This window comes from Panthera pardus, unplaced genomic scaffold, assembly GCF_024362965.1.
Source record: "Panthera pardus isolate Hobbes unplaced genomic scaffold, ASM2436296v1 HiC_scaffold_11, whole genome shotgun sequence".
NCBI lineage: Eukaryota > Metazoa > Chordata > Mammalia > Carnivora > Felidae > Panthera > Panthera pardus.
In genome coordinates this window covers 30,059,123-30,085,626 of record NW_026526666.1, presented here as the reverse complement: position 1 = coordinate 30,085,626, position 26,504 = coordinate 30,059,123, and the positions used below count along the sequence as shown (strand labels likewise).

The 26,504-nt window shown below is 40.7% G+C and overlaps 1 long non-coding RNA gene across 1 annotated transcript in view; it reads right to left on the bottom strand.

Annotated features, from left to right (window-relative positions):
• Nucleotides 1–6,366: 6,366 nt before the first annotated feature.
• The window catches only part of LOC109246259 (uncharacterized), a 64,375-nt gene continuing 44,237 nt past the window's right edge, over nucleotides 6,367–26,504 (bottom strand). Inside the window, exons 2-3 of the long non-coding RNA XR_002071284.2 lie at nucleotides 21,040–21,116; nucleotides 6,367–6,800 (exon numbers count right to left, since the gene is read on the bottom strand). This is a non-coding gene — a long non-coding RNA (uncharacterized LOC109246259). The remainder of the gene's footprint in view (nucleotides 6,801–21,039; nucleotides 21,117–26,504) is intronic.

Sequence of the window (26,504 nt, the reverse complement as noted above, 5' to 3'; positions counted from 1 at the left end):
TGCATTCATTAAAAAGAACAAGGTAAATCTACGTGAACACACAAAAAGATATTCTCAATATTGTTCAATAAAAAGAGGAAGTTGCACAAGAGTACATATTTATGAGTATGCGAGGTGGGGGTACGATCCTCTTTGAAGCATAAACCATTTGCTATTATCAAGGCCGATCTTCTAGGGAGTGGTGAACTTGGGGGTGGTTCTTGGTAAAGTGGAGAGGGAAACTTTTTCACTTTGTACCATTCCAATCTGATTTTTTTCTAATAAGCAAGTATTACTTTCATAATAAAAGAAAAAAATTTAAAAAGGCCCTTTGTGAACTTAGAAAATAATGGAAGGTTTTTACAACACAAAAATGAAGTGGGTCAGGATCTGTTGGAGAATAAAGGGAAGGCAGATGATGATTAAAGAGCTAATGATTGCCAAAGGTCATTTATGTCTTCACGCTAATTGCCAACGCAGATTCACAAAGAATTTCAGTATTGGAGAGAGTGCACCTTGAAGGCAGAAGACCAAAAAGGAAACTCTTCATGATATTTTGGATATCTTGTCAAACCAATGTTGAAATGCTCTGATATTCTCTCAACTCTATTCAGTGCCCAGAATCTTCAACATATTACATTGTTCTGTTCATACAAAGCACAATCAGTATAAAGGGAGCCTGGTAGGCAGCTCAGGTAGAAGGAGGAGTCCTATTCTCCCCCAAAACTTGGCTGCTGCAAACCATACTATTCTCAGGATGCATGGGGAGTCGACAGTGACAGCTGTAGCCCTTTCTGCATGGAAATATTCTTCCTCTGATGTGGAGGCAGATTGCATTTGCCTGGTTAATCCAGCCATACACTGGAGAAATGAGAAAAGGCCCAAGCTACCCATATGTGCCATAGATTCTAAAAGATGAGCCGACCAACAGGGTTTTTTGCCACTGCTTTCTCTGATAATGTCAACATGGCCGCTATTGTTTCATTGGTTTTCTTTGCCCTGAAGCTAAATGGAATTTATGTTGAGTGAATATCTCTGACATGCTTCAGACATCTCAGAGCACTTTTGGGCAGAACACATGACTGAATACTTGTTCCGAACTTTTTTGCATAGTGGTTTTTGTTGTTATTGTTGTTGTTGTTGTTGTTGTTCTGCTTTCTCCCAACTGCCCAATGCTTCCTATTCTTCTCATTTTGTTCTGGTTAGGTCTCCTTTGGATGTTAAAGCCATTATTTGCACTTTCCCTAATAATAACAATGATACCTAATATTTATTGGGGCTTATTAAGAGTCAGGCACAATTTTAAGCATTTTACACAAATTAATTAAATTCTCATTATAAATCTATGAAGCAGGTACTATTATTATCTCTTTTTGACAGATGAAGAAGCCACAGATTAAGTGGGTAAGGAACATGCCCAAGCAGTAGAACTATGATTCTAAGCAGATTTGTCTCTCCACAGCACGTTTATTTAACCATGAACTATATACTGCATCACAACAGAGGTTGCTCTCTATCTTGTAAGAGGCAGCAGGACAGAAAATCTGTCTGAACCAAGATAATCTTTATGTTCTCAGCAGTCTGGATATCACTTTCCTGGTTTTGACACCTTCTCCTCTCCGTAGAATTCTCAATTCATCTTCCTTAACATGGAGAGGGACTCTACCCAGAATCCTCAGCTTCACCATCAGCCATGCCTCAAGACTCTAGCTCCTTTCCTACCAACTGAAGCCCACACTGATGTCTTCCTCTCCTAACAACTTTTGCCTTTGTTGGCAGCACCAAACAGCACATATTTTTAAAAATATCCTATTATCTGACATATAACTTAAGACGTTCTTCCAATCATGCCTTTCTCCCCAGGCTTTGAAGGTATATCAGACACTTCTTAGACTTCATCTCATGTCCTCTCAGCCCACCTTTTATTCCAACTTTTCCTGCAGCAGACAGCTGTGTTCAGGAATAAACAGACAGAGGTTCTTGTCTCAGCTGGATCATGAATTTATTAGACCTTCTAGCCTGAACTTCTCTGATAACCTGACTGAGTATCTGCAGGGATCTGCTGAGCAGTCACACATATGCATTGAGAAGGATTAACATCCTTTGGAGAAACTCTTGACCAATAAGGGTGGAAACTGGTAGGTAGAGCTGCTCTCTTCTGCCTTTGTGCAGACAATATTGAGACACATTCTAAATGGCCCATAGTGATGACCAGCTTGATAATGTCCATTTTCATGGCTTTCTCTAGAAGGAGTTTTGGGGAAGAAACATATGGATGGATTTATGAAGAAAGGAATAATGAGTGAGGATTACTGACTCTCATGTTAATGCCCATGAGCATCCTTCATAGTGAATCAATAGAGCATCAACAACCAAGTAGAGAGGATGACCTGTCTTCTGGATGTCAGTGAGTCTTTCTCTGTGGCCACTCCAGTACCGTGCAAGAGGTTCATGAATGACATGGCCATGATGACAGGGTTAGAGATGAGGTGTGGACACAACAGTATCAACTCCCTTTCACCAAGGAGGCTGATATAGTTCCTGCCATGGCTAATTATCCATCCTGGCAGCAGCACATTCTGGAACAGATAAAGCACCATCCTCAAGGGCACTAGCCAATTACTTGGTGGCACGGTGGGTGATCACATCAGACCCAATTCCATTACTGGAATTGGCACTGACTTTGGATATGGTTTTGCCTTCCTTGACCACCGTGCTGCTGCCAATACTACTATCCAACACCACAATCTGAGTATTTATAGAATGCCTTCTTTGCTGGTATGGGATCCCCCACAACATTGTCTCAAATCAAAGGACCCATTTGATAGTAAAGGAGAGTGTGACAATGGGCACAGGACTATGAGAATGATTGGTCTTGCAATGTACTTCATCACCCAGTTAGTAGAATAATGGAATGTCCTATTCTAGTCTCATTTAAGGTGTTAGCTTGAGCATAATATCCTATAGGATTGGACTGCATCTGCCAACATGCAGTACATATACAGAACTAACAGTGCTGATTCTCCACAGCTAGAATACATGGTTCCAGGAATCAATGGGTAGAAATCAGATTGGTTCTTTTCACCATCACTCTCAATGATCCACTTGTGAAATTTTATTAAGGAAAATTGACTCAATTACTATGAGGAACTAGGGTTCTACATAATGGAGGTAGTAGGGCAGAAGAGAGTATTTCCTAGAACCCAGGGACTCAATGAGCCATCTTTTGGTGATAACGCCATGCCTGATAACTGTAAATGGAACTGCAGCCACTTCAGTCCAAAAGGGCTAAAGCTACTCAGAACCCCTGGGGATGCAGATCTAAGTCACCCCATCTAGAAAGTAACCTAGACCAGCTGAAGTGCTGGCAAGGGAAATCTAGAATGAGTGGTGGAAGATGAAGATAATAAAGATCAATTACAGCCTTGGGACCAGTTGTAGCAATAGGGATTAGAGCTCATTACACTAACCTTACTTTTTTTTTTTTTTTTTTTTTTTTTTAAGCTCTATGGTCAAATTGGGGCCTGAACTCACGAGTCTGAGATTGAGAGTTGCATCTTCCACCGACTGAGCCAGCCAGGTGTCCCCACATTAACCTCCCTATATCAAGTCTTGACGGCTCTGTGAAGAAAAATAAAGCAGAATGAGGGGATAGAGAATAGCAGGGTGGGATGATTATTTAAAAAGAGTGGTCAGGGAAGTCTTCTCTGATTATGTGACATTTGAACAGAAATTTAAAGTAGAAGAGCAAGCCATATGAATACATAGGGAAGAACATTCCAGAGAGACATTAGCAAGTCCAGAGGTTCTGAAGCAGGAGCATAGTTGGTGCAATTAACGAGGCTAGTATTGCTGAAGGGGAGTGAACAAAGGAGAGCGCAATAAGAGATATACTCAAGAAGGCAACTGGAACCCAGACCATGAAGGGCATGGGAGTGAAGACTTTGAATTTCATTCTATGTAAGATAGGGAGCAGTCAGCAAATTTTGAGAAGATATGAGTGCTCTGTGAATTGGCTATACGGGGGTCAAGGATGGGTGCAAGAAGACCAGGTAAGGACTACTGCAGTAAGGTGTAAGGATCTCATTTAACATGGGTTTTAAGATGGATCTCATTTAAGATAGAGTTGCCAAACATTGGGTTTTGGATTAAAATTTGTGTCACTGTCCTTCCTGGCTGATTTTAAGCTACTCCTGAGCCAAGAAACAAAGAAAGAAACAAAAAACTTTTTCTACTTCTTTTTTTTTTTTAATTTTTTAATGTTTATTTTTGAGAGAGAGAGAGAGACACAGAGCATGAGCAGGGGAGGGGCAAAGAGAGAGGGAGACACAGAATCCAATACAGGATCCAGGCTCTGAGCTGTCAGTACAGAGCCCAACGCGGGGGTCGAAGTCATGAGCCATGAGTGAGATCATGACCCGAGCCAAAGTCAGCCACCCAACCGACTGAGCCACCCAGGCACCCCAAACCTCTTCTACTTCTTACAAATCTTTTATAATGCATAATACAGCCCACTGGGTCTAGTGGTGAAGGCTCAGAAAATACCTATTATTTTACGATTAAAACATCCATTTGGTCTTTGCTAAGAACACACAGAGATAATGTCGCTCTACTGAAAAACAGAAGTGACATGTGGTTCCCAAGATCAGCTCTATGACTTTACCACAGATCCCCTGACCACATGCCGGAAAGTATGCTCCTCATTACAAACAAATCTACTCTTTGAATTCTCATAACAGCCCTGGAAGGTGGGGTTACACTGTACAAGTTTACAGATGAAGAAACAGAGACTTGGTAGGGAGTGTTGAATAAGTTGCCAGTGTTCATTAATGAATAAGGGACAGAGCTCTGGACTTGAATCATGGGCTGTTCCCAGAGCCCATCCTCAACAATGACAACTCTGAGCTATTCACCACAGAGAACTCTGGGAGAACTCTCACATTCATTGGTGGCCTAATCTGATTTTTATAATCTTTCAGATTCTTCTGATTATGAAAAATAGCTAACATTAACAGGAAAAGCTGATTTTTTCAGAAGTTTAATTTGCCTGAAAGAAAACAATTAGGGCAGTGATTCTATTTGTTTATTAACATCCCCCAGTTTAGAATGAGACTTTTGCTCTTGGAAATCATTTGCTCCAAAGACAAGAATGGGTGGGCATTTCATTCTAGCTCCTTTTATGATGTCTGTTGCAGTTATCCTGCCGTGTGACTTTTTTTTTCTCAGAAAGCCATAGCACTGCCTTATTCCTACTTAAAAAAAAAAAATCATTAGTGTAGTTGCATTGCAGAAGAAGGGAAAAAACAGATGTGTGATCTGCCCATGAAATAGAGTAGTTGCCCCACACGAGCTCAGCCTTTTTCATGTGCTAGCTGTGAGCCTGTCCTCATGCTGGGGTAGAGAAGCTCATTACTGCTCAGAGTAACCAAGAAACAGGGCTGGGCAAAAGGAAGAAGGAGACCAAAGGCCCAGAGTCCTCCCACCAAATTGGATCCTGGGAAGTCTGACACTGGGGCATCTACTATAGTCGCTCAGCAGCCACTTGCTTTTTATGACGAAACTGCAGGGATAAAGGAGGTCATTCTAGTAGACTAGAGCATCGCCCAGTATTTGCCAGTGGATAGAAGGGTCATGGGGTTGGCAGCCACGTGGTATAATGGGTGCAAAAGTAGCAGATACTCATTTGTCCAGACTGTAAATACCCAGTTTTGATGTTTTGTTGAATCTGCAGCTCTCCTAGAAGCATAATGAAGTGTCTGCAACTCAGAAAATCTTTCAAGGCTTAGAGACCGCACCTCCTTCTCACTCTTCCTTGCCACTTCTATCCTCTTGGCTGCCCTCATGGTTTGCGCTGATGAACTTCTGCCACTGTACTGGGTGCACCCCGCCTAAATGGCATTTTAGCATGGATGTCCCCAGGTGCCTAGCAGCCTTGCCTAGATTAACGCGTCAGTGGCATATGGAGCAAATGGCCTGTCGTTCAGTCCCAGAGTCAGTTTAAAATATCTTCCAGGCTGCTGACTTCTTTGGCATGATGCCTGTGGCCCCAGTGTTTGAGGAAGGACAGCAACATTGTCGGAAAATTATATAGAGTGAATTTTCTTGTGTAAGAGCTAGAATCTGACTTTCCCCATCCTCTCTCTCTTCCCTCCTGGTATCTAAGGTAAAGAAATAAGCATACCTTCTGAGGTGGAGTGCCTCGGACAAAAAATAATTTTGAGAAAATATTTTTTGTGTATGCCAGTTTCTTTTTTGGCCCCACATCTTGCTCTTCTTCCATAAAGCGAAGTACCTAGCTTGTGCTTTTCAAACACTGTTGCATTTGGTCCTCTTAAAAGCCCTCTGTGTCAGTAGTTGCTCCATTTTGCAGACAAGAAAAACCGAGGCTCAGAGAGATTTTTTTTTAATGTTGCCAAAGCATACTACACAGAAGTGGCAGAGTAACAGTTCAGACCCAGGTCTTTTTACCCCACAGCACAAATTCTTTCGACTCTAAATCCAAGCAAAGACCATTGTCTGAACTGATACTGTGCCCACATCCAAGCATCTCTGGGGAGGGGGAGATTTTTCACTGCAGTTCAATGGGCAGAGCTCACAGTGGTCAGTGACTCCATAGGCGTTGTCAGCAAGAGCCCTGGGATTCTTCTTGTACAATCTCCTCATCATGCTCTTCTCTCAGTGTGTTTAATGGCGGGTCATTGTTACTGTTTAGTTGCCTGATGGGTTTCTCACTCCTAAATCCAAGTGACGAAGCAGATCCTGCTGTCCTTGGGATTATCCCCTCTTGATGAGTGATGACCTCAGGAGTGGAGACAGCTGACCTGCAGGCAGAGAGAGGGGGATGTCAAAGGTTCCTCCAGCTCAATTTGGATTGATGAACCGGAATAATTCTGGCAGCAGGGCTCATGGAATTGGCCTCAACCAGTAATCTTTCTCAATTTTTGTGTTGGAGTGGAGTGTTTAGGCAATTTTTCACTTACACCCTCTCTTTTCCACTTTAGGTATTTGAAAAGCACAATCACCTGGATTAGTTGTCACAGCACCAAACAATTATCGCTGAACAGAACTGCATTCACTGGCTACTCTTTCCTGCTTGTACGCTCTACTTTGCAAGAATCTTTCACTTAAAATGTCTCCCAGTTCTTTATTCTGTCATCAAAATGCTATACCGGCTTCAAGGCTTCACTAAATCATCTCCAAGAAACCTCCTCCAAATCCATCTATCCAAATAAATTATGGAGTAATAATTATTATTCCAAATTCTTTACAATGATAATAATAATGGTATTTCCTTAAAATTGTCTCACTGTGTAATTGCTTTCTTAAATAAGTAATATCTTTGGTCCAACATTTAAATGTATACCTTGTACAAATCATCAAAGTGAAAAGTAAGCTCGCCAGTACCTGACCCTTCCAGAGATATTTTAAAACACACATGCTCTTTTAGGAGTGCCTGGGTGGCTTAGTCGGTTAAGTGTCCAACTTCAGACCAGGTTATGATTTTGCAGTTCATGGGTTTGAGCCTCGTGTTGGGCTCTGTGCTGACAGCCAGAGCCTGGAGCCTGCTTCAGGTTCTGTGTCTCACTCTCTCTCTGCCCTTCTCCTGCTCACGCTGTCTCTCAAAAATAAATAAACGTTAAAAAAATTTTTTTAAAATAAAATATCCATGTGCTTTTAAAAAAACATCAAGATATGAGAATAATTGTTAACCTATATTAGCAATTATGTAAGAGATACTATGCTAAGCACTTTATGTGAATTATATCATTGAATCCTCCCCACAAACTTATGAGATGGGTACTCATTATGCATATTTACAAATGAAGAAAGGAAGGCTCAGAAAAGTTAAGTAACTTGCCCATGATCACACAGTTATAACGTGGCAGAATTGGAGCTTGGCCTCAGGCTGTCTGACTGGAGAGCCCAAGCTCATCACCACCATGCTATGTGCCTTAAAACAACTCTCTAGTTGTGTCATGTATCTGTTTCTGGTTTTCCAGCTGGATGAAAGGGTACTTGGGAAGAAAGGAAGCTGTACAGTATTGCTGAAGCAAAGTGTCATTGGGAATCAAATTCTGACTATGAGACTTACTAGCCGTGCGACCACAGGTAAGTTTTCAAAATTCTCTGAACCACTGTTGTGGGAGAACGCTAACCTGAGAGAGAGATGGAGGTGTGGTGAGGATTAGGGGAAATAAGGAATGCGAAGCACCTGGCACATAAGAGGTATTCAGAAACGGTAGGTACTTCATCAAGAGCCATGTCTTTTTTTAAAGATACATTTGCGGGCTTTTGCCTACACTGTATATTTGCACTGTCCTGTGCAGAGCTGGAAGGAAATGTCCATGTGATGTTTGGCATAATACATAGAGTTAGGCTTTTGGATGGCAGGAAAATACCACACAGAGGTCCTGGAAAATAAACACAAGGTGAGAGGCTCTTGCACCTAATGCCAATGGGCTAGTTCAAAGTGAATGGACAGTTATTTTTTGGCTGTTCAAAGAAATGTACGGAGGAGTATGGAAGAACGGCCTGAAGATTGTATGCATTATAAACCTCCTCTGGGGTCAATATGCAGAAATGGAGTGTGGAGGAAAAGGGAGACTGAGGAAATACTCAAGGACTTTGCCTGGAACATTCTTCCCCCAGATACCCTCATGGTAACTCCTTCATCTCCTTCCAGTAACTGCTCAGGCATTTCTCCTGACCTCCAACTTGCCCCCGCCCCAACTTTATTTTTAATTTTTTTCATAATACTTTTCACTATCTATCACATGATACAATTATCCCATTTATTGCATTTGTTCCTCATTGTCTGACTTCAGAATGTATGCTCCTGGGGGCCGGGGTCTTTGTTTTTTTTTCCCTGATGGATCCTAAGCACTCACAACAGTACCTGGCACCTGGTAGGTACTCAGTAAGTTTTTTTGGAGGAATATGTTTTTCAGGTAAGGAAACAGGTTCAGTGATTTAGCCTGGATAAGTTTGCTAGTTAACAGCAGAGTCAAGACTAGAACTCAGTTTTTTTGCCTCCCAAACCAGTGGTCTTTCAACAAAATCATTTTTCAAGATAGAGAAGTATATGTCTAGGATTAAGGAATGATTTGGCTGTTGAGAAATCCAGACAAAACTGGAAACGAGTGCATATAGACAAACTAACTGAACCATAAAAGTGACAGCAGGAAAAAATCAGAGATGTGGGTGGTTGTGTTGATTTTTTTTTCAAAAATTTGTTTAAGTACCTGAGACTCTGCTGTCAGTTTATCTAGTGAAATAAGATTCATGATCAATGTGTGGAGACGGAAATTTCAGACCTCATTATACACAAACTGAAGATTATTCTTTTGCTGTCACTGCAGCATTTGACACGCCAGTGAAAACAAAAGGAAGTCTGTCTCAGATGCCCCTTTTAGCTTTGACAGATGTGGAAACGCATGAGTTTGGGACGTTAATTTTTGGTTGGATGTTAAATGTGAGCATGTCCAGAGATGATACCACCTAGCTCACGCCTGGCTGAAGCCCCAATGATGCAGAGAATTTCAGTCCAGGACATCATCCTCCATATCCCTACTTCCTTCTCTTATCCCAAAAACAAAGGCAGCCCTCTGCCTATTTCCAGGCTAATCCTCCACCTGAGCTTTTGGTCACAGCCCCTTCTCCTGTCACTTATTCCTTCTCTTGAATCTTAAACCTGTCTTTTCCCCACAACGTGCAGATATGTTCAAATCTCCTCCATGCCAAGCAAGATAATGGAAACTTCCCAATAATCTCTTGAATCAGTTAGCTGTTGATGTGTAACAAAGTAGCCCAAAACAATGGCTTGAAACAATAAGCATTTTTATTATTCACAAACTGGTGAGTCATCTGGGCAGTTCTGTTGAGCTGGGCCAGGCTCCCCTGACTTTAGCTGGGCCTGAAATACTGACTGCACATCCTCATGAGTTATGCAGTCAGGTGGTAGGTCGGCAGGGTGGTCAAGGATGATCTCACTCACATGCCTGGCAATTAGCAGGTTATTAATTATGGTGAAGTGGGTCACTGGGCCACTGATCACTTATCCAGCAACTTAGCACAGGTTTGTTCTCATGGTAGCCACGCAGGATTTCAAGGGAGAGAGAGGGCAGAAGTACGCAAAGCCTTTTGAACTGGCACAACATCACAAGGCCAGCCCGGGAACAAGGAAATAGACTCTACTTCTTAATGAGAGGAGCTGCAAAGTCACAGCACAAAAGGTGTGAAGTCAGGAAGGGGTGAAGAATTAGGTCGGTTTTGCAGTGTACTTTATCTCTCTTCATCCTTAAGCTTCTGCCCAAATATCTCTTTTCCAAACTTCTAGAGAGTAGCTGTCTCTTGCTTTGCCTACTTTCTTACCAACCAGTCACCCCTCACCCAAATGACTTCATCTTATTACCACTATCTCCATTTTTATGAAACTGCTCTCTTTAAAGACAACAATGCCTCAAATATCAAATATTATGAACTACTTTCAGCTTTCATCTTATTTAATCCCAATGCACAATCTGATCCATATGGTCATTCTCTCCTGCTTAAGACTCTCCTCCCTAAGACTCTCCTCCCTTACCTTCTATGATTCACTCTCTTTTGGGTCTCCTTCTAACCCTCTGACCACTCCTTCTCAGATTCCTTGGCTGGTTCATGTTCCTCCTCTGGCCAGTCAATGTCAGTGTTTCCCATGTTTTTGTTGTCTTACTTTTCCTTTTCTTCCTTCCTTCCTTTCTCTCCCTTCTCATGCTGAACTCATTCTGGAATCTAATCTAGTCAAGTGGCTACCACCTATATGTATTTTTTTGTGTATGAGAGAGAGAGAGAGAGAGAGAGAGAGAGAGAGAGAGTATGAGTGGAGGAATGAGACAAAGGGAGAGAGAGAGAGAATTTCAAGCAGGCAGGGTTTGATCTCATGACCCTGGGATCATGACCTGAGCTGAAGTCAAGAATGGGAACACTCAACTGACTGAACTATCCAGGAGTCCCGCTACATGCATCTTTATGCTAACTCGTCTGTTGACCTCCCTGAATAAAGTGTCAATGCCTACTGGATGTAGCTATGGGCTCCTCAGATGTTAAGTGTGCCTAAAACTGAGCTTAATATTTCTTCCAAAATGTGAATCTATCTTCACTTTCTCTGTTAGCAGTTTTGCAACTCTTTCAAATCACTGAGCTAGAAACTGAGGACTGTCCTTAACACTTTCTGCCCTGAGCTTCCTACATCTCAGGATATTAAGTCCTATTAATTCTATCTCCCAAGCACTCCTTCAGACCCACTCCCTCCTCCCTGCTGCTCCCTGAGTTCAGGCTCTCATCCTCTATCGCCCAAGTCAGTGCTGAAGCCTTTTACCAGCTCCCCTGACTCCTTTTTGCAGCCAGAGATCTTTCTGAAACACAAATCAAACTGTGTTATTCCTTTGCCTCATACACTTCCACTGGCTTATTTCTGCCAAGATCAAATGTGAACTTTGTATTGGATAGTGATCATCATTTGCCAAAAAAAAAAAAAAAGTACTCCATGCCATTTAAGAAAAAGAAATTTAGGGGCACCCGGGTGGCTCAGTTGGTTAGGCATCCAACTTCAACTTAGGTCATGGTCTCACAACTTGTGAGTTCGAGCCCCACATTGGGCTCTGTGCTGACAGCTCAGAGCCTGGAGTCTGCTTCAGATTCTATGTCTTCATCTCTCTCTCTGCCCTTCCCCTGCTCGGGCTCTGTCTCTCTCTCTGTCAAAAATAAATAAACATTAAAAAAATTTTTTTAAAAAGAAAAAGAAGTTTATTTTAAAGAAAAAGGGATGGACTTTGGGTGATTATGATGTGTCAGTGAAAGTTCACCCTTGCTTTAAAAAAAAAAAAAGTACCATTCTGGTGAGTGACGTTGGGAGATAATGATAAAAGGAGAGGCTTTGTTTGTGTGGGGGCAGGTGGTATATAGGAAATCTTTGTAGCTTATTCTCACTTTGGTGTAAACCTAAAACTGCTCTAATAAAAGAAAGTATTTGTTTTTTAAAACGAAGGATTGGGCATCTGAGTGGCTCAGTTGGTTAAGCGTCTGACTTTGGCTCAGGCCATGATCTCTCAGTTCATGAGTTCAAGCCCTACTTTGGGCTGTCTGCTGTCACCATGGATCCTGCTTCAGATTCTCTGCCTCCCTCTCTCTCTGCCCCTCCCCTGCTTCTGCTCTCTCTCTCTCAAAAATAAACATTAAAAATTTTTTAATAAAAAAATAAAATAAAAATAAAAAAGAAGAAGGAATCATGAAGAAAGGAAGGAAGGACTTTCACAAAGGAAGAAGTGCAGCTAAGCAGCAGGGGAGTTGCTAAGGATAATATCCCATGTCTGCTGGCTCCTCTCTTGCTGCCTTTAGTATCTCTGCTTCTTACTGTGACTCTACCCCATTCCCCTTCAGATTCCTCCCTACCCTCTCCTCACTACTCCCCACAAGTTCATCAAGGCACATTGCCCCCACAGGCATTCTTTTTTTTAAATGTTTATTTATTTATTTTGAGACAAAGCGCAAGAGAGAGCAGGTGAGGGGCAGAGAGAGAGGAAGAGAGAATCCCAAGCAGCCAACGTGGGGCTCAATCCCACGAACCATCAGATCATGACCTGAGCTGAAATCAAGAGTCAGAAGCTTAATGGACTGAGTCACCTGGGTGCCCCAAGAGAGGAAATCTGATTGGCTTAGCTCATGGGTCAAGTAAGGCCATGCAGACAAAACATGACAGCCTGAGGTTCACACCTTCAGTAGGATCTCTAGAGAGGAATGTTCTCAAAGACAGTGTGGGCTGAGAGGCAGCTAGACAGGTCCACTATATTGCTTAGTACAGCACGGCATTTTTCTAGTATCAGGTCCAGTTCTTCTCCACTGCAATGCACTATCCACTCCAACTACATAGAACTATTCTTCATCGCTTGATATGTTGTGCTGTTTCTCATATGCTATTCTCAATACCTGTCATATTCTTCCCCTCCTTAACTCCTAGAAATCTCCTCTTTACTTTTTAATGGCCAGCTCAAATGTCACCTCATCTGTAAAGCACACCCTTGCGCCTGTCAGTTGCTCTCTTCTCTGGGAATGCTTAGCACTTTGCACATAGCTCTATTTGACTATATATCACACCGAACTGAAACTGTTTGCCCCTCTGCTAGATTATGGGGGTTTTTTTTTGAGGGGGGAGGGTTGTTTGTTTGTTTTTTAATTTGCAGGCACTATTCCCAACATCCGGTGTAATATTGGGTTCACACTTAGAGATCCAAAAAGTTTGTTGAATGGATGAAGATGTGAATGGCCAAAGTCTCTACATCAGTGGTTTTCAAAGTGTGCTCCTGAATCAGTAGCATCAGCGTCATTTGAGAACATGTTAGAAATACAAATTCTTGGGCCCCATCACAGAGCTACTGAATCAAAAGCTCTGAACGTAAGTGTGGTAGGCAGAATATTGGACCTATCCAAAGATATCCACGTCCTAATCCCTGAAAACTGTTAATATCTTATGTTACAAGGCAAGGAGGAATTAAAGTTGCAGATGGAATTAAGACTGCTAGTTGGCTGACTTTAAAATAGATTATCCAAAGTGGGCCCAATGCAATCACAAGGGTCCTTAAATGAGGAGACAGTAAAGTCAGAACCAAAGAGACAGGCATCATAAAAATGACTGGACAGCCACTGTTGGCTTTGAAGATGGAAGGGGAATTCTAACCAAGGAATGTGGGCTAGAAGCTGGATAAAGGCAAGAAAACAGATTCACCTTTGGAGCCTCCAGAAAGGAACTCAGCCTACTGAAACTTTGATTTTTACACAGTGAGACCCATTTTGGAATTCTTACTTCCACCACTATAAGATAACAAATTTGTGTTGTTTTAAGCCATGAACTATGATAATTTGTTACAGCAGCCACAGGAAATGAATACAATAAGGCTCTGCAATGTGTTTAGCAAGTTTCCTCCCACCATGCACTCTAGCACCTGGTACTATGCCTGCTACAAATCTCCTCCTTTGTTGTATTAGTTTCTTTAACTGTCTCTGTACTGTTCACCACTGCATCCTAGCTCCTAGCCCAGCGCTGGTGCTCAATAGCCATAGTAAGTAATACTGAGGATGTCTTTGAGTGCTGTTCTAGGCACTTTACATGGCTTACCTCACTTAGTCCTTATGAAGTAGGTAATATTATCATCCCATATTTTATGCACCAGTAAACTCATGCACAGAGAACGAAAGCAACTTGCCCAAGGTCCCCCAGCTAGTAAGTGGCAGAGCCAGGATTTAAATTCACTCTTACTCCGGAGTCCATGCTCAAATGCTATGCTATGTAGTTTCTAGGCAGGGTACAGTATATAATTGGCGAGTGAATCAATAAATAAATACTAAACAGTAAGTCTCACCTGAGGACTTTAGAAGGATGTTTGGGAAGCAGTAGCAGAGTTCTTAAGACAATGTCATCCCAGGGGAGAAGACACATTCCCATTTGTGTGCAAGTGGAACAGAGCATCTGGAAAGACAACCGGGGTGGGAGGGAAGGCTGGACTGGCTACAGATGGCAGAGGGTAAGACTGGAGAGGGTGTGCCTTGGGTAGGGATGGTGGCTCCCAGGAATGAGGCAGGTGGGAATTGAAAGGTAACAAATGAAGCAGGACTGCACCTGGCTTTTCACCACATTATCACCAGCATCTAGCCTAGGCTGGACCCTTAGAGGCCCAGAGACCAATCCGCAATATACATTTGCTTAATAAAAGGGGTTTTTAATGTGAAATTGTTCTAGGATCTTCAGGCATTCGTTCCAAGGTGTTCAAGAAAGATCTCTGACTGGATTCACCAGAATGTTCAGCCGTGACACAGATAATATGAGGGGAAAGTTGAACCAAAAATCAACGAACTGGAGGACATGGAGACAGGGAAGTACTGATAGAACAGCTTCTGGTCAGTGGCCAAGACCCAGGGTTCAAGGAGAGTGAGGCCATTCCCAGTCAGGGACCTGCAGGCCGAGCTGAATTATGGGATTCCAGTATGTATTCAGTGCCCACGTGTCAGGGATGGAGCTAAAAGCATGGTGCTTTCCCACTGGAACTCATTGAAGCAAAGTGCCCCATATGAGGGCAGAGCACAGGAAGAGGAAACCAAGCGCAGCAGACCATTTTAATTTCATTTCACTGTAGTTTTAGTTTCATTTTCAAGATAAGGTCCTAGTCCTTTTTGTTGTTGTTTTTTTAACTACAATGAAATTTGGGAAATCCATTTCAAGTGGTTTTACCTTCAGTGACCTTCCAGTATCAAATTTTCTGCGTTACTTTTCAGGGAACATTGCCTCTGGCCCCACTGCTCTATGTAGTACAGTGGGTAGATTGCTCAGTGGGCCCAGCTGCCCAGAAGCTGGGGAACGCAGAGGAGAAGTGGACCCTGCAACATGCCTAGAACTCAGTGTTACATGGGTTGAGAAGGGTGTCATGGGAAGAGGACAGCATTTGGTGCTAGATGGTCCTAGGTTTTAAATCCCACTCAAGCTGTGTGATATTGGGCAAGTTACTCAACTTTTCTAAGCCGTAGTTTCCTCAACTGTATTGCAGGACTACTAATCTTGCCAGACTGGGCTATTGGAAGATTAACAGATGATCATCTCTGTCAAGCAGCCACCAATGTTAGTTTCCAACTGAGGGTGTCACTTGTACCCTGAGACCCACTTTCTATTAATGTGTAATGATTATTTTTTAAAATTATAAAGAAAACAAAATGAGAAGAAACAATGCTTAAGTTTCTGCTTCAGTCCTCTTTTTCTTCTTTAGATCCTTTATCCTCCTTGTATTCTCACTTCCCAGCCCCTAGAGATACCACCTTTCTAGAAGCACAGAGCCTGAATATAATCTAGAGGTTTTATACCCCTAATAACGTTTTAGCTTTTTCTGTGTAGAGGGCTTGGTAGTTGAAGTTCAGAGAGGTTAAGTTACCCGGCCAAGGTCACACAGCTAACAAGTATAAGAGCCAAGATTGAAAGCCAGATCACTCTGACCATAAAGCTAGAGCTCTTTCCTGAACAGGCTGTTTCCTCTTTAGTGGCAACAATTTCTCAAAGCAGGTTCTGGCTCAAAAAGTAACCCAGGGCTTGTTGGAGGGATAGAAACAGAGCACCCTTTCCAATCAAACATAGGACACTAAGAATTCACATCAGGAGGAGCTCAAGCATGGAGCATCGTCATCCCAGAAGGTAGAGAACACTGCAGGGAGGAATAGTACTTTGTAGACAGACAGGCCCGGTTAGAATCCACTTGCTAGCTGGATGATTTTGAGCGAAGTTACTCAACCTTTCACTTTCCCAATCTCCTGTAAATTGGGAATAAAATGAACATTACCAACTTCAGAGGGTTGTAAGGGGATCAGGTGGATATAAGGCTTAAAAAACAGTTTAGGGGTGCCTGGGTGGCTCTGCCAGTTAAGCGTCTGACTTCAGCTCAGGTGATGATCTCGTGATCTGGTCCGTGAGTTCAAGTCCCACATCAGGCTCTGGGCGACAGCTCAGCCTGGAGCCTGCTTCAGATCCGTGTCTCCCTCTCTCTATGTTCCTCCCCCACTCACACTCTGTCTGTCTCTCTCTCAAAAATAAAATGAAAATATAAAAAAAATTTTAAAGAGCTTAGTACAAGGCTCAGCACATGTCCTCAATATACACCATAATTCGGCCTACTGAGAATGTAAGAGGCTCTGTTCCTCACCTATACCTGAGGGGACATGTGCTGGAATATATAACCTGAACACAAAAGCATCTAGAAGAAATATAGACAAAAGTAATACAACAATCAAGTGAAAACTTTGCGTATGCTTATTCTTTTCAGTTGAACAGAGAAACTCAGGCAATTAATGTTTGGAAAGGAATGTGAGGCAAACAGAATGAAGTCAAGTATTCCCCCCATATTAATGTCATGTGACCCCACAGCCTCCAGAGCCATTTTGGTTGTGCTAAGAAGACCATGCCCAGAGTGCCTCATTAAAACTTTACTAACAATAGCTCTACCACCCATGAAAAACTGTTTTCTTCTCCCTTCCTGTGAAATCACCCCAGTTGCCTCTGAAGAGAGACCCTCAAATAAACAATATTGAAGTATAATTAATACTGTTCCTTCCTCAGTTTCTTACTTTGTTGTACACCTTCATGGTATTCTACCATGCTGGGAATTCCATGCTGGAAATACTTGCACCTCACCCCAGGCTTTGCTGGTTTATTCCATCTTTCTCTTCAGGGGCAGCTGGCAGAAACTTTCTGGAAAGTAGAATTAGTATGAAATCTATCAAGGTTTTCACCAGTACTCTGACCTTGTAATTTTCTTTTAACATGGATTATTTTAGTGTGGGTGCCTCTGTCCAGGAAACCAGAAGAATAATATTTCTGTTTGAGGAGAACTGGAATAATAAGTCTTAGTTATAGAAGAACTGAGACTCGGTGATATGGGGACTACATAGCCAGGCAGTGCCTTAGTGATTCAAGAAGCTTTTTTCTCTTTCACCTGGTCAACTGGCATATCAGTTGTCATAGCCTTTCTGCATTGTGACATCTTGTTTTCCTTAGGAAAATAACTTTTTCATTTGGAATTCTCATATTCCCATTATTGGTGGCAATGCCGTCAGAACCCTTTTCACAACAATCTATTCTGGGCCATATCTCTATTTCTGTATCGATTCTTAGTGCATTATCCTGACTCCAAGCCACCCAAGAAAGTCAGAGTCTGCACCAAGTCTGCCTCCAGGGTACTTGTGAAAGCACATTTAGCATGTCCTACTTCCTCTCAGCTCTCTGTCTTTGATACGGGTCTCTCTTCTAGCAGGTTGTATGTAAGGCAATGAGGTCTTTTTGGAGATATTCTCTGCATTTAAAAAAAGTGTATTATCAGTGAGTATCAGTTATAATGAGGCATTTTAGTGTGGCTGGATAATGCTGGAACCAAGGAACAGTGGCCTCTCTGCTGAGATCGTGGCTGCTACATTTCATTAATCCAAGTCAGGGTGCTAAGATGATTTTCAACTTGATTGACAGAACCCTTTCAGCATAAACCCTGGAAAACTATTAGGAGGAAAGAATCCCATCGAGGCATTCTGCTTATAATAGTTTTAATGCAGAAGTGCATTTGATCAGCAGCATGCTGAGCTCATATCACTTCCAGAGTGAGTAGCAATGTGGTTCCAGTGTCATTTAACACAACCAATTATGGTACATCCTGACAACATTTGAAACAGAATTGGATTAAGAAAAATGCACTCTCAAGACTGTGGTCTGAGAGGCAAAATATCAGACTTTCAGCAGATCTCATTTTTGCCTCTCTTTCATTATAAGAACAAACTGAAGAAAAAGAAGAAGGAGGAGGAGGAGGAGGAGGAGGAGGAGGAGGAGGAGGAGGAGGAGGAGTGATAAGAAGGAAGAGGAGGAGGAGGAGATGCAAAGAACACTTTTAGGAGTAAGAGGCTGAGAGAGAGCATAAAAAGCAAGATGTAACTGCAATTGATGACCTCTCCCTTTCTTCAGAACTCTTTTCTGTTGCTGCAAATCTCCTACATACAAGAGTCAGATAGTCTTTCTTCAAGTACCAGATTCACTTCCCAAAATCAGAGAATGCATTTCTCAGCCTTCCTCACCATTCTTATCCTCTAAAAGAAGCACCAGTTCCAATGAGTAAAAGTCCCTATGATATAAAACATTAGCCATAAAGCTACCACTGTGTTCAGAAGGTTCTACTCCAGGGGCAATATTGAGTGATCTATGGACCAACAGAGGGATGTCTTCAAGATATTTCACATCTTAAGAGGATCAGGTAGTCAGTGTTATCTTCTGAATTAACCAGCCACAAATTTCACTGGGATAATACAACTGGAGTACCTGTCCAGGAAATAGAATATCAAATACCTTCTTAAAAAAAAGTTTTTACTGAGTTATTAGAATAAAAAAGTGATATATGTTCAATGCAAAAAGAAATCAGAAAATATAGAAGAAAGCAACGAAAAATAAGGATATCATCCAGAGACAAGCACTCTTTATTTTCTGGCACCACCTACACACATATTTAGAAACAAAAATGTTATCAGATCCCTTCCTTTTGTTCCTCTTTGAAATTATACTGAAACATGTCCCTGAATATAAAATTTTAATGTGACTAAGAATCGTCTGGGGTATTTTAAATATTTGAATGGCTGGTCCCCACATCTAGAGATTCTGCATCAAGAAGAAAGGCATAAGACCCAGGAATATGCATTTTATCAAGTGTTACAAGTGATATTGATGCTGACAGTTCTCCAACTACACTTTAGGAAATATACATCTTTGCAAATATACATCTTTTGCCTGATGATTTTCTTAAGATAAAGTTCTAAAAATAAACGCTTCATTTTGGCAGAGGCTATGCCATGCAGCATTTCAACAATATACCTTATTTGTAGTTATCTTGTTGATAAAAAAGGTTGGGTCATGAAGACAGGAATATATTCCAAGGCAGGAACGACATTTGAGGCACTGGTGAACAGGGTAAGTCAGTCCAAAGGCCCTCAGAATCAGCCTTTCAGGTGTCTGTGGGATGCATAAATCCTCTTCAAACAACCCCTTGGCTCTTCCGTGGAGCCTGACAATGAGAAGAGTTGAGGAGGGATGGGGCAAGATGCATGGTAAGAGTGGACTTAGTATCTTGGCTGGAGAAGCTGGTTCCTGAGAGGGGAGGGTGCCTGCCACTGCCATTTGCACAGGAGATTGCTGCCAACAAGGGATCACCAACCAAGAAAGCTCCATTACTAATCTCCACTTGTATAAAATTCACATTTGACTGGCATTCTGTTTCCAAAAATTTGAGAGAAGAAAGTAAGAAAGGATACGGGTATTTCTCCATTTCCTGGATATGAGTGGCTTAAGAAAACGTACATACAGGGATACTCAGTTGGTTAAGCATCAGATTCAGCTCAGGTCATGATCTTGTGGTTTGTGAGTTCCAGCCCCATGGGCTCTGTGCTGCCAGTGTGGAATCTGCTTGAGATTTTCTCTCTTGTCCTCTCTCTGCCCCTCCCCGATTTACACTTTCTCTCTCTCTCAGAATGAATAAACAAACAAACAAATACATAAATAAGGGGGTGTCTGGGTGGCTCAGTCAGTTGAGTGTGCAACTTTGGTTTAGATCATGATCTCACAGTGTGTGAGTTTGAGCCCCACGTTGGGCTCTGTGCTGACAGCTCAGAGCCTGGATCCTGCTCTGGATTCTGTGTTTCCTCTCTCTGCCCCTGCCCTCCTCATGCTCACTCTCTCCCTCAAAAATAAACATTAAATTTTAAAAATTTTCAAAAAAAGAAAGTGTACATACGCTCACTCATGGGAATAAAGGCAGACACATATTCCCTTGCTATAAGCTTTGTGTAAAGAATAATTTTGCCCAAGGCCAAAATATATGGAAATCAACCAAGGCATCCAATTTCAATCATTATAAAGAAAAAATGTTGTCTTCAATTTTGGAGGGTGTTATTGAAGTATGAAATACACAAAAGAAAGTATTCAAATCACAAGTTACTCAACATGCCGGTAAAAATTAGCATCCAGAGCAAGAATATCCCAATCCCAGACATCCCCTAGTTCCAGTTTGTGGTCAGTATTCTCCCCAGAGGTAGTCACCATCTTGATTTCTAACAGTTTTAATTGGTTTGACCTGTTTTTGAGCTTTATATAAATGGTACCATATAATATATATCCTCTTTCAGAGTTTTTTTTAACTAGATTTTATAAATAATTAATCTAACTCCTCATGTCATGTACAGACATGTCACGATATTGAAGCAGAAATATCCCCCCAAAAGAAATTTAAAAGTGTATACTTTAAATAAGCCATTGTCCATTTGTGCCATTAACATTGAATGGCTTTATCTAAATTAAGACCAGCTGAATCTCTTGGGCCCTTGCGCCTATCCATAGTAAGTAATAAGGATCCTAAAAGGCTACTCCCCAGGGTGCATGACATTATGAGAGACAATATAATGTGGTGGAAAAAAGATAAGCTTTGGGACCATATTTAACTGAGTTAAAATAGAATCATCTCCACTTACCAGCCATACTATCTTTATGAAGCCACATAATCTCTCTGGGGCTCAAACACATATTTGTTTTTTAGTTGCTTCTATGCCTGTAAAATGGAGAAAATATCTCATTAGGTTGCTGTGAAAATTAAATTAAGATCACAAACGTAAAGTACTTGGCATATAATAAGTGCCCATTCTTTTTCTCCTTTCAGAGACCAAACCTTGATTTCAAATTTATAGCCTGATATGTACATACAACCTAAATAAATATATTTTATTTTTCTTTTTTGAATAAATATATTTTCAATGGCAACTATTTGAACCACTAACTAGCAAGTTTAACATCATTTGGAAACCAGGTTTGTGATCCAAGGGAATTTAAGACACAGAGTCTTACAGAACTGAGAAATGTCACTGTTCATTCTTTGGAAACCTGTCTGGCTTCATGTCCCTCACATATCCCACCATGCCGGCCTAGCTGTTTATTTTTTAATGATTTCTATTGTAAAACCATTGTTACCTCAGCTTCCTGTGACGGCCTAAGAGCACACAAAATCCTCATCTTCCAACAAGGGCACAAAGCATCCAATGTACTTCCCGTGACATTATCATTTTATTAACAGCCATGATGCCAATCAATTTATAATGGCCTTTCATTTAGACACGTGCATGATTGTGGAACAATCATGTGATTTCTGCATTTTCACCAGTATACATATTAAATTTCTGACAGATTGCTAATGAGCTGATGTTGGAATTACAGAGTAGTCTGTTATCATTTGTCCATTCACAGTTTCCTCACCAGCCCATCTGTGCTCGGAACAGAGCCACCACGGAGCACGCAGGCTGGGACAGTTCCTCCATTTACACCTTTTGCCTTCAGAGGCCTCTGGGAAGCCTTGTCCCTAATTAAAGATTTTAACAAACATATTGCCAGCTTTCTAACACTGTTATTAAGCTGCTCTCTTTTGTTAGGAAAGGTGCTGTTTGTCAGCAGTTTGTAGATTTAGATATTTAGTGTGTGTTTCTGTAGCCCTGCAAAATATTTGTGTTTTTAAACAATTCAATTAGTATGTTATGCATGCATGTACCAGCATGCACAGTACATACGGTATACATTCTATCAAAATCCCGTATAATTATTCAGACTCTCAAGGACAGACAAAGAAACATGGTGCATTTTTATGGACACACAGACTTCTCTACAGAACAAGGTGGAACTGTTGAATACTCGAAGGTTGAATACTTTAAGGTTGGGACTGTTAAAACAAAATGATCAGATTGAGATCATGGCTTAGATAGTTTGGAGCAAAGGTAAAGTACCCTTTACCTGAAATGTCTGCATAATTAGAATACACTAAAAAAGAATCAGATTTCCCTGGTGGAATATACATAGTTAGGGAGAGAGATGTATCCTTGTACTAAGGGTTTAATTACTAGAGTGGTGGTTCTCAGTGTGGATGTGGTTGAGGGTAAATGGGGAAGGGGGGCCATGGAGTCAACTGAGAAGCTTTTGTGATATACTCTCCCACCACCACCGTCAAATTGAGACATTCCTCATTACACCCAGATAAGAATTACGGCTCCAGTGCTCTGAGAGAATAAGAGAGACAACAGAGCTGAGAGCTTCCTGCCCAGGAAAGAGCTCTCCAATCATCAGTCTTGGAAATGGGTGCATTTTCACTCTTCCCAGGGCTGAGTGTAGACAAAGCTGGCCCCTCTGGTAACAGCCATTTAATGTTTTTTAGACTAAAGTCACTCCCTAACACAGAGAGGCCTGAGACCTTCACCACTAATGGAGGAGTAATAATTCCTGGGAGTCCAGCTCCTTGGAGATCAAAAGGTGACTCTCACTGCTGCTTTAGAATGATTTCCACCAGTGATACTGTGACAGAGAGACGGTGAGATGTATCTCCCAATGTGAAAGTTTTGTGGTCACTTATTCTGAAATGTTAATAGAAATTTTGATACTTTGATTTAATTCTTGAATAAAATACAAGCAGGTCTGAGGGAGATACCACAAATCATAAGGCAAGATTCTTGGGGCACCTGGATGGCTCAGTCAGTTAAGCATCCTACTCTTGATTTTGGCTCAGATCATGATCTCATGGTTCTTGAGTTCAAGCCCTGCATTGGGCTCTGTGCTGACATCACAGAGCCTGCTTGGGATTCTGTCTCCCTCTCTCTCTGCCCCTTCCCCACTTGCTCTCTCTCTCTCTCTCTCTCTCAAATAAAAATAAACAACAAAAAAAGCAAGGTCATTGTCCTAAGAGAACTTGCATACTAGACAGCTAACACACATACATAAAAACCATATGCACTAACATCACAGGGTAGCCAATGCTTAGGCACAAATGCAGGGGAGTTCAGAGGCTGAAGACATCACTTCTACAGAGGTTGGATTAGGACTTGGTGCCTGAGAGCAGGAGAGAAGACACTGTGAGCTGGGACAATAGTGGGAAAGGACAGGAATATCTGAGGGATCTTGAATAGGCTGCTTTGGCTAGAGCAGAAGTTTGTGATGGAAAACTGAGAAAGGAAGGTTTTAAAGGTACAGGGTCATTCTGTCGAGGCTAAAGAATTGTACTTTATCTGGGTTTGTTTTGTTTTAGTTAATTGGCTTATTTATTTTTTTCCTTTTAGATACTTATTTTCAGAGCAGTTTTGGGTTCACAGTAAATTTGATCATAAAGAACAGAGAGTTCCCATATACTCCTTGTCTCCACACATACATTATCAACCTCTATCAGCCTCCCCCACTGTCAACCTCTCCCACTAGGTGGTACATTTGTTACAAAGGATGAACCTACCACATTGTCAAACAATCAATCTACATTTACATATCATTATCACCCAAACTTTACAGTTTACATTAGGGTTCACTCTTGGTATTATGCATTACATGAGTTCTGACAAATGCATAATGGCATGTATCCACCATAAAGCATCATATAGAGTAGTTTCACTGCCCCTGAAATCCTCTGTGCTTCACCTGTACATCCTTCCTTCTCCACTAACCCTAAAACCCTAAGCCCTAGCAACCACTGATCTTTTTACTGTCTCTATTGTTTTTCTTTTCTTTACTTTTCTTTTCTTTTTTTACAGGATATTATATTGTTGGAAACACACAGTATATAGTCTTTTCAGATTGGCTTCCTTCACTTGGTAATATGCATTTAAGTCTCCTTCATGTCTTTTCATTGCTTGATAACTCATTTCTGTTTAATGCTGAATGATATTCCATTGTCTGGACATACCACAGTTTATTTACCCACTTACCCACTGAAGGACATCTTGATTGTTTCCAAGTTTTGGCAATTATGAATAAAGTTGCTATGAACATCCATGAGCAGTTTTAGTGTGGGCATAAATTTTTAACTTCTTTGGGTACATACTAATAAGTGTGTTTGCTGGATCTCATGTTAAGAATACACTTAATTTTTTTTAGAAACTGGCAATCTATCTTCCAAAGTGGCTGTACTATTTTGCATTCCCACCAGCAGTAAATGAGAGTTCCTTTTGCTCCATATCTTCACCAGCACTGGTGTTATCAGTGTTGTGGATTTTGGCCAAATAGGTGTGTAGTGGTATCACATTGTTTTAATTTGCATTTCCATAATGACATGATGTGAAGCATCTTTTCATATACTTATTTGTCATCTATATATCTTCTTTCATGAGGTGTCCAGGTCTTCGGCCCATTTTTTTAATTGGGTTTTTTTTTGTTGCTGAATTTTAGGAGTTCTTTACATATTCTGAATAACAATCCTTTATCAGATAGGTCTATTGCAAATATCTTCTCTTAGTGTGCAGCTTGCCTTCTCATTCTCTTGACATTGTCTTTTATAGAGCAAAAAAAATTTTTTTAATTTTAATGAAATCCAGTTTATCAATTATTTCTTTTATGTATCAGGATTTTGGTATATATAAAAAGTCACCACCAAATTCAAGGTCACCTAGATTTTCTCCCATGTTATCTTCCAGGAATTTTATAGTTTTGTGTTTATAGTTTTTGTGTTTGTGTTTTAGGTCTATGATCCATTTTGAGTTAATTTTTGTGAACGGGGGTAAGATCTGTGTCTAGATTCAGTTTTGGGTGTGTGTGTGGGGGAGTTTGCATGTGGATGGTCAGTTGTTCTAGCATCATTTGTTGAAATAACTATCTTTTCTTTATTGTATTGCCTTTACTCCTTTGCCAGAGATCAGTTGACTGTATTTGTGTGAGTCTATTTCTGGGCTCTCTATCCTATTCTATTGATTCATCTATTATTTCACCAGTACCATCCTGTCTTGATTACTTCAGCTTTACAGTAACTCTAAATTGGGAAGTGTCAGTCCTCCAACTCTGTTCTTCTCCTTTAATATTGTGATGGTTATTCTGGATCTTTTGCCTCTCCACATAAATTTTTGAATCAGTTTGTCAATATTCACAAAATAACCTGCTAGAATTTTTATTAGGATTGCATTGAATCTATAGATCAAATTGAAAATAACTGGCATCTTGACAATATTGAATCTTCCCATCCTTGAACATGGAAGATCTGTCCATTTATTTTCTTTGATATCTTTTTAATAGTCTTGTAGTTTCCTCATCTAGATCTTGTACATACTTTGTTAGATTAATACCTAAATATTTCATTTTGGGGGATGCTAATGTAAATAGTATTGTATTTTTAATTTCAAATTTGATTTGTTCATTGCTAGTATATAGGAAAGTTATTGACTTCCGTGTGTTAACTTTGTATCCTGACACCTTATAATATATAATATATAACTTTATAATCATTTATTAGTTCCAAGAGGAGCTTATTTTGTCAATTATTTTGTAATTTCTATATAGGTAATAATATCTTCTGTGAACAAAGACAGTTTTATTTCTTCTTTCTCAATCTGTATATCTGTTATTTCCTTTTCTTGTTTTATTTCATTTGCTAGGATTTCCAGTACCATGTTCAAAATGAGTGATGAGAAGGGACATCCTTGCTTTATTCCTGATCTTCACAGGAAACCTTCAAGTTTCTCACTACCAATTATGATGTTAGCTGTAGGTTTTTTGTGTTATTTATCCAGTTGAGGACATTCTTCTTTACTCCTAGTTTCCTGAAAGTTTTTATCATAAAAGAATGTTTAATTTTGGCACATAATTTTTCTGCATCTATTCATCTGATCATGTGATTTTTTTCTTCTTTAGCCTATTGATGTCATAGGATTACATTAATTGATGTTGTAATGTTGAAACAGACTTGCACACCTGGGATAAATCCCACTTGGTCATGTTGTATAATTATTTTTATGTATTGTTAGATTCAGTTTGGCATCATTTCACTAAAGATTTTTGCAGCTATGTTTAAGATGTTTTGCATCTATGAGAGATATTGATCTATAGTTTTCTTATAATGTCTTTGTCTGATTTTGGTATTAAGGTAATAATGCTGGTCTCTTAGAATGAGTTTGGAGATATCACCTCTGGTTCTCTGTTCTGGAACAGATTA